The sequence below is a fragment of the Dryobates pubescens genome, chromosome 1 (genome assembly GCF_014839835.1).
Source record: "Dryobates pubescens isolate bDryPub1 chromosome 1, bDryPub1.pri, whole genome shotgun sequence".
Lineage (NCBI taxonomy): Eukaryota > Metazoa > Chordata > Aves > Piciformes > Picidae > Dryobates > Dryobates pubescens.
The window spans coordinates 8,604,348-8,613,556 of record NC_071612.1 but is presented as its reverse complement, the minus strand read 5'-3'; positions in this window follow the sequence as shown (position 1 = coordinate 8,613,556).

Genomic DNA, 9,209 nt, shown 5'->3' with positions numbered 1-9,209 from the left:
AGACACATGGTTTCAATGATGTCTTTGTTATCTGATCAAGCATCCAGTCCAATTTACAATTTTAATGAAAATCAGACACCTGCACTGCAACTGATCTCCACTCCCAGGATTAACAACAACAAGGAAAAGAAGCATTCCCCCTTATCAGAAGAACTGAAGCCACCAGTATCCTGTTACCCAAGCCCAGGCTGTGATTTCAGATGTTACCCAGAAGAAAGGAACCCTTTATCCCTCTTTGGACAGTGATCTCCTCAGATGGAGAACCAAACCAAAATGACTAGCTAGCGGTAACATTACCTTGAATGCAGAAGCACAAGCTGGGGAGATCTGGTCACACCGCATTTCTACAAGCTTCAGAGACTGGCTGTGCTGTCTGATTCCAAAGCAGCACAAGCATTGCACTGACCACAGAGCCAGCTCTCTTGCACACATCATTTACCAAGAATACCACCAGGATATACGTTTTTGGTATGGTTTTTGTTGTTGTTGTTGATTCAAGTTTCTTTCCTCTTTTTAAATCTGTACAGGATCTTTTATGTTTAATTTGGTCTGACTTGGACAAAACCTGAAGATGTCACACCCTGTAGCACTGAGCAAAACTCCAAAAAGAAATCAGGAGTGGATTTGGAACTGGAACAAGTACCCTGGTTGCAATGTCACCCAGGAGAGGTTCCCCAGCACATCCCCATGCCACAGCTGAGGCTGTGTGATGCCTGGGAGGCAGCATGGCCAGGCACTGCACGTGGGGTATTCAAACATCAGGGGCAAAAGATCAGGTCAACACATGCCTGGCACCTGTGCGCAAAGCCACAGCTCCAATTATCATGGAATCACAGAATCGTTTGTGTTGGAAAAGACCTTGAATATCATTGAGCACAACTGTTAACCTAACACTGCCAAGCCTACTGCTACACCATATCACTAAGCACCACATTAACATTCAAATGGGGAAAAAAATGCACATGCAAAATATGGGAAATCATTCAATAGAGAGCATCAGAGAGATTTCTTCCATTCCTAGATGCAAAGAAACTTCCTCAGGGTTTTAGCCAATGTTTACTGAAATACCTTCCAAAATGTTTCCTGATTTCTTCTCTTGCCTGAAGCCCATTTCTTTCCATCACCTGGGTTGGTGTTTGTTGATGTTTTTCATGTAGGGGGAAAAGGATAAGAGAAGGAAAGAAAGAAAGAAAGAAAGAAAGAAAAATACTAGTGAGCATCTTCAGTGAGCTGATTAACTTCAAAGACTACCCAAAATCAAGACCTTCTAATAAAACTGGCATTTTTTCACAGAGACTTTGGCTGCTGTAAGAAATTTGTTTCAGTGGACCTCCCCCTCAGCTGTGGAGATGCTCGAGTAGCTCTGATCAGACCAGGAAAGTTTCAAGTCCCAGAGCTCTGGAGATCTTCCTTACTCTGAGAAGAAAGTCGTGTCTATCGCATAGCTTGTCTTCTTGTTGTAGCATGAGCTCCCTCTTTTGCCCTCTGGAAGGTAAATCAGGCAGCTCTGAAGAAAGGGCTCGTCAAACCGTTTCAAGCCGTGCCTCTCTTCCTGTCCTACTGCAAGGCAAACAATTTGGAGACCCCAGGTCAGTGAAGCATCACATGTATGGCTGAATTGAGCTCTTTATGTGCAAGAGCTTATGTTCCAGAGCGAAGCAATGATGCTTTTTATAGCAAGACTATTTTCTATTCAACTGTGAGTTGGGCTTTGCTTTCCTAATAAGGATTCCCTCCCCCTCCTCCCTATTTTGCAAAGGAAGTTGTATTATTTTGAAACTACATTTAGCCACCTCAGACTCACAAAATGTTCTTGAAAACACTGTGCACTTGAGCCTACCACCCCTGAAATAACAGAGGGAGCTTTTTCCCCAGGCTGTTTCTCTTTCTGTGTGGTTTAGGGACAGCTGCCTCACCGTGTGGCCGGTGGATTGCATCTTGCAACGCTCTCAGTCCTGGTGTGCTGGTGCCACTGATGAGGATGTGCACACTCATTCCTAATGTGATCCAGGGCTCATGTAAGTTGATGGCAAAACTCTCCTATTGATTCCAGGAGAGTTGGGCACCCCTTTAATGTCCCCACATGGCATTTGGACATCACCATGCAAGTGCTGCAGCAGTTGTAATGTGAAGCAGCTCCTTAAGGACTTGTTAGATTTGTCCACCTGTTCATCCAGATTAAATCCACAGCACCTACCTCTCCCTCCATTTATCTTCCTGACTCCTATAAACTCCAAGTCTGAAATAGCTGCAAAACAGCCACAGCAAACATTTAAACTCCACATTCAGGTTCATGTTAAGTCTCAGATCTCTTCTCCAGGTCCCACTCTTCCTGTGCATTTTGGTCAAGGAGCATTTGGGGAAGGATAATCACAAATGTGAGACATTACCAGGCAACTAGAAAATGGTCTTAGCAAACTCATCTGCAAGTGGGGTTACGTGACTCAGTGCTGAGACCTGAGTATTTATTGGTGTGCTACAGCTCACTGCTGTGATTACCCCAACGGGCATGTCTACACTGCTCAACAGTCCTAAGAGGAGTCCAGGAAGCAGTGCAGCTGTGTTAGCTATTTATCCATCGAGGAGCTATTCTTGTACAGTTGTGCTTCCTAACCCTGAAGCTTGATTTCTGGGAGCTTCCAGGAGGATTTGTGTCCATGATGCGGTGCAGAGGTACATATTTCAGTCACCTGTGCCTGATTTCAGTGCCTAAAGCTCACACAGTAATAAAGAAGTTTTAGATAAATTAGATGCAAAACCACTTATCAGCTAGTGTGGAGAAGATGATGCAGGGCTGAAAACAGCTCCTCTGAATGTCCCTCTGCTCTGGAAAGAGTCAAAGCAGAAGTGAGACCATCCAAGCACTGTGCATGTCCTGGGTGCCACCCCTTCTCCCTGATCAATTGTCACTAGGAGTGCTGAGTGTGTCCCTGTAGGTATGGCAGATCCAACTGGGTATCTTCCCTCAACTAGAACCTCTAGGGACCATCCTGGTCCAAAACTCAGTCAGCAACGGCATCTTTGCTTGCAGTTGTGGTATAAAAGTCAGGGTAGGGGGAAATTTAAAGCTTTGTTTTTATCTTCCTCTCTCTTCACTTCTTTTTTATTTCCTTTTGTTTTCGAGCAGACAAACATCTGCAGAGCACTTTAAGATAACCATAGCAATGACATGAGGACAATTGGCAGGCACGCTCTGTGCTCCTCAGCTGTGTGCTCTGATTCACTAGTCCAGCACTCAGAGCTGCATCCAAGCAAGTCCAACTAGGAGGGACCTCTTCACATTGAGACCTTGCCCCGAGGTCAGAGATAGAGCACAGGAGAACTTTTATTGGAGCAGAATGGGAGGAATGCAGATATCAGGGGATTTTCAATGGGAATCACAGGTGTTTCTTCCCTGCCTCCTCCCTGCGAGAGGCCCCTCTGTGTTCTGTTACGATTTGTTTTTCTGGCAACCAGTGTGCTCTATTTTTCTTGCCTGTGTTTTTATGACTTATGTTTGGTTTCTGCTAAAACAACAGAAAACAGCACAGGACTGGGGTGCTTTTCCTTTTCTTTTCTTTTCCCTTTTTTTCTTTTGAGTGGCTTGTTGGTCTTTTTTTCTTTTCGTTTTAGGAACTATGCAAAGGGTCATTTGGAAGCCCTGATTCCAGTAAAACGTTTCAGAAGGATTGATGAAGGTTTCAGATCAGCTGAAGGTCACAGGTCAAATGGTTTAGCCCCCCAGGCGGGCGAGAAGATGAGATTAGCAGCCATGCAGCCACAGCTAAGCCGTGAAAGGGGATGCAGGGCTCCAGAGGACACACACACGGCGTTGGGAGGCAGGCAAGCTTTTAGCGGTGGGCTTGCAAACCGCGGTTTAAAAAGCACAGAGCCACTCTTCCACCCCGCTGCAGCAGAGAAAGTGAACTGCAGCTGGCCAGAAGTGAGGACATGGAAAGAAGCAGCCATGTGTTCACAAAGCAGCAGGAGAGCAAATGTCCTGGACTTTAAGGGGAAGAGATTTTTTTCATTTGGTGGAGGACTATTGTGTTTAAAAGCAGAACCAATTGGTATTCGGTGCAGACTTGAGCCAAAGATCAAGCAGGGAGTAAAAGCAGGTGTTTAATAAATTTTTAGAGGAGCTACTTCAAAAGGTACTTAGGTTTCACTTCAGACATGAAGTATCAGTGTTGGTTAAAATGCATTGCCCGCATACCTCAATCTAACCAGTGAAAGATTTTGACCGTGTTTCAGAGCAAAAATTGTTGGCATATGGTCTGCATAAGCATGACTTCTTCTTTCAGCTGGTCTTGGCACAGGGGAGGTCATGAAATCAGTTTTCAGAGACCTCAGCCTGACCAAGGCAGAGCCTCCTCCCATTTCCATAGATCTTCCTATCAAGAACCTTATTCATAACCACTGCTGTTATCATCATGCCATGCACCTTCCCAGGGCCAAAAAGAATCCTGTTCTGAATGCGTAAGCATCTTGCCTTTTCCCACTGAAGACAGGGATGGAGATTAAAAACCTCAACAGGTATTATTCCCTGAGAAATGCATGTAAGACCTCTGCATCTTCTCACATATCAGGCTGCTGCTCCATCCACCACCATCAGGAGGAGAGGCCTCCAGGCTCTCCAGCAGGGCTCAGGACCTGGCTCGTGTTGTAATTCAATATTCACAGGAGCAATTGCTGCCAACTGTGCATCACCAGCCCGTGAGCCCTGTGACAACAGGAGGTAATGAGCACGCCTAACTTTCATGAGTAACCCTACCTGTGAGACAGCTTTCAGGGGGAGGAGGACAGTGGAAGGTCTGGAAACAGAATATGGAAAGGAAAAATTCATGGCCTCCATGTTACGTGAGACCATTAAGGCGTCCTTGCATACCTCTGTAAGCAAACCCAACCGTGCTTGTTTGCATGAACAAGCATCCTTTCTCTGCCTTTACAAAGAGCCTGCAAAGGATTAATAGACTGCCTACTTCAGATCATGCAGAATGGACAAACCCTATTCCTGTGGTCTCTGAGGCAGAAGAAAATATGTAAGCCATCTGCCCAGCTGAGAAATGTGTTTGCATGATGACCACAACGTTTACATAGCTGAGAGGTATTGCACAGGCCTGGTTCCTCAAAGGAAGAAAAGAGTCTAGGCTCCTTTATTTCTCTACACAAAAAGTGATTTATTTAAAGCCAAAAGGTGTGAAGGATTATGTTTTGAACCTGCCAAACTGGCTGCAGACATCTTGAAGGGCAAATATTATTATTAATTATTATTTTGCATTATGGGGGTTTTTTTTGAAAGAACAAAAGAAGCTTTGGGAGCAGGGAGATGAAAACTGGCTTTCATTTGAGATACTTAATCCCCAGATGAAGTGTGTGTAATTGTATGCTGGATACACACCACTGTAGATAACAGAGGTGTTAGCTATAGGACATTGCAACATCCGGGATGTAATTTATATCTCTCCTCATGTCTTCACTCTCAGACATATGTGGTTCAGCATATTCTTTGCCATTGCTGGACTCTGGCAGGCCTCCAGCATTTCAAAGGTCACTGGTTTCTTGAGTGGCAAATTTGTCAATAGCTGCTTTTACTGTGTTTACCCAGGTATTATTCAGCTTTGTACCACTAAGACAAGCTGGTATACACTGGTTCTGCTCCATGTGTTGCTTATTCCCTGGTCTTTTGACCTTAGAGTTCATCTCTGAAATGTGTCCAACCAGAACTTCTAGAATCTGCTGTGAGGTTGTAGAGATGAGGACAGGGACAGGGACTAGGATAGGATAGGGTAGGATAGGGTAGGATAGGATAGGATAGGAAAGGATAGGATAGGATAGGGTAGAGTAGAATAGAATAAACCAGGTTGGAAGAGACTTTCAAGATCATCGCGTCCAACCCATCGACCAATCCAACCCAGGATAGGGTTGGGTAGGGTAGGATAGGATAGGATAGGGTAGGATAGGATAGGATAGGATAGGATAGGGTAGAGTAGAATAGAATAAACCAGGTTGGAAGAGACTTTCAAGATCATCGCGTCCAACCCATCAACCAATCCAACCCAGGATAGGGTTGGGTAGGGTAGGGTAGGATAGGATAGGATAGGGTAGGATAGGATAGGATAGGATAGGATAGGATAGGATAGGATAGGATAGGATAGGGTAGAGTAGAATAGAATAAACCAGGTTGGAAGAGACTTTCAAGATCATCGCGTCAACCAATCCAACCCAGGATAGGGTTGGGTAGGGTAGGGTAGGATAGGATAGGATAGGATAGGATAGGGTAGGGTAGGGTAGGGTAGGGTAGGGTAGGGTAGGGTAAGATAGGATAGGGTAGGGTAGGGTAGGGTAGGGTAGGGTAGGGTAGGATAGGATAGGGTAGGATAGGATAGGATAGGATAGGATAGGGTAGGGTAGGGTAGGGTAGGGTAGGGTAGGGTAGGGTAGGGTAGGGTAGGGTAGGGTAGGAAGTGGTGTTGAGCAGGTTGAATTTGACATTTCTATTGCATTTGTTGTTTGCAAATTTCCTACACAGCAGAGGCATCACTCCTCTGTCTCTAAAACTTTCAGCATGAAAGTCAATCACAGCTTTGGGATACCTGTTTTGAATCCTACTAAATGTAACACTGAGATCTGTCAGGAAGCTACTTCTTTATTCCCCCCTGTTTTACATTTAAAGATCACAAATTTTATCTGAAGGGGAAAGTTTGCCCTTTACTTGTGCCAGCCAAGCCCAGGGAAAACTAAGGCAGCACAACACAGCAGGTAAGAGTTGAGGCCCAACCCTGCTGCCTTCATGGCAGCATGACTCTGAAAGACCGTCTTAGGATCACAGTGATGCTCTACAAAGTCCAACCTGCAAACCCAGCCTGTAAAAATGTGTATTGCATGAAGATGTTCAAGGACTGAGCCAGTCGCTTGCCGACTGACATTTCACAAGCCCAATTTTCAGAGAACAGCTATTCAAAGCTTTCTGAAAACCAAGACCTTTAGAAGTTTCTTTAGCTGGACACCCAATAGCTAAGGCATCCCAAATCCCTAGCTATTTCTGACCATCTTGGCACACAGTGCTGAGCGTAGGAAATGGGTGAGATTAACGACTTCAGCTCACACATCAAGCAGGATATGAAGGGCTACATGTGCTCTGTGCACAATATGTCCCTTTTGCCTGTGTCAATCAAATTTTAAAGCACAAAAAAAGACATTGTACCTACTTGGAGAACAAACATTTCACTTTTCCAGGTCAAAATTCAAGGGAAACATCCTCTTTCCTCCAGCCCTCCTCTCGTCGTCTGAGGTGGAGAAGGCAAGGATCTAATATGAGAAATAAAATGAAATCACCCAGCGAGTTCACAAGCTAAAAATTCAGAGAGAGAGCTGCTCCTTCTCATTGAACTTCTTGTGGCTTTGTTGCCTGAGAGGAGATTGAAGTTCTCCAAAGGTGTACCGAAGGATCTCGCACAAACACGCTCTCGCTGCACTAGACATTTCTTATCGGCCTCGGACTGCAAAAGCTGCGATAGGAAATGTGCCATTCATTCCCAGGGCTGCTGGTGGGGATCTGAGGCATATCTTGAGCGTGTTATCACACGCTTTGTATTGTCTACTCCATCCTGAGAAAGAAACACTCTAATCAGCCCGACATTTTCTCCTTCTGGAAATCACCAGCTCATTTCTCTGCCTTTTTCCTCGTGTTGATTAAACACTTTCCTGTTGAAACAGTAACTAGACAATCACAATGGCAGCAAAAAAAAAAAGCCTTTGAAACTCGGTATCAGCTTCCCAGATTCCTGTTCTCTTTCACATGAGAACAGAGTTATTTTGAATGCATGAGCAGGGAATAGGTGGGGAAGGACTGGAAGAAGACATTTTCCTGATGGGTTTGATAATAGCCACCTCCTAAAGCTATCCTGTACCTAGGTACCAGTGTCTGGGATTGGATCCCTTTGGGTTTGGATAGTGCTCTCACACATAACCACCAGGAAAAGATTCCCTTTGCAGAAGATGTGCTGCTGCTGAACTCAGGGAGGCTTCTGCTGTGAACAGAGTCACATATGCTTGAAATACTTATTGCTCTCTACAACTACCTGAAGGGAGGTTGTAGCCAGGAGGAGATTGGTCTCTTCTCCCAGGCAACCAGCAGCAGAACAAGAGGACACAGTCTCAAGCTGCACCAGGGGAAGTTTAAGCTCAAGGTGAGGAGAAAGTTCTTCACAGAGAGAGTTGTTAGCCATTGGAATGTGCTGCCCAGGGAGGTGGTGGAGTCACCATCCCTGGAGGTGTTCAAAAAGGGATTGGATGTGGCACTTGGTGCCATGGTTTAGTTGTCATGAGGTCTTGGGTGATAGATTGGACTTGATGATCTTTGAAGTCTTTTCCAACCTTATTGATTCTATGATTCTATACTGAGGCCAAAATATTGAAATCTGATACCACCCAGAAATTCCAGGAAAGGTACAGTTCACTAATTGAAACCAAGATAGGTGCCTGACATTTTTTTTTCCAGCAGAACTTTTTTTCCATTTTTGTATGGAAAAGGTTTTCTCCCTTGCACCAGCCACACTACCCATTGAGATTTGCTCAGTCTGATACACTCTGGTTTTCCAAATACTTCTAACTGCCTTTCCCAAGCACAGGATACTTCTGCTGTGTCCTTTGATGTTAGCTAAAGTGTAAAAGGATCTTTTCTAATAGGAAGGAGAACTCAATCACTACAAATGTACACACAAGCCACCAGGGCGGTACACATGTGAGCCTAACATTTATCTAATCATACGGATATCAGCTTTCTGTGGCATTGGCTCCCAGAAAAGGAGAGAAATTAAGGTTGCAATAAGATAAAAGGGTTGTTTGGGGAGGGGTTAAAATGTAATTGTGTCCATTCAATTAACTTCTAGCACTTACGCTTCTAGGTTGCCCTGTTCTATAATTGTCCTTCTCTTAAAAGCAGTTTTTAGCTTTTCACTTCAATGCAACCTGGTGGAGGGAAGTCAGAACTGCTCCTCCAGAACTGCTCCTTTTAATCTAAACTGGTAAGCATCCAGATCTCAGGCTGCTTCCTTCAATACCTAAGAAGAAAGAATGCTGTTCTCTACATCCCATTTATACTTGAAATTAAACACCTTGTGGATACCAAAATATTCCCTGAATTACCCTGCTTAGCAGCAGAAAGAAAAGAAATAATATAGTCCAGGAGTTATTTTAATTTCAAAATACCCATAGAAGAATTCTAA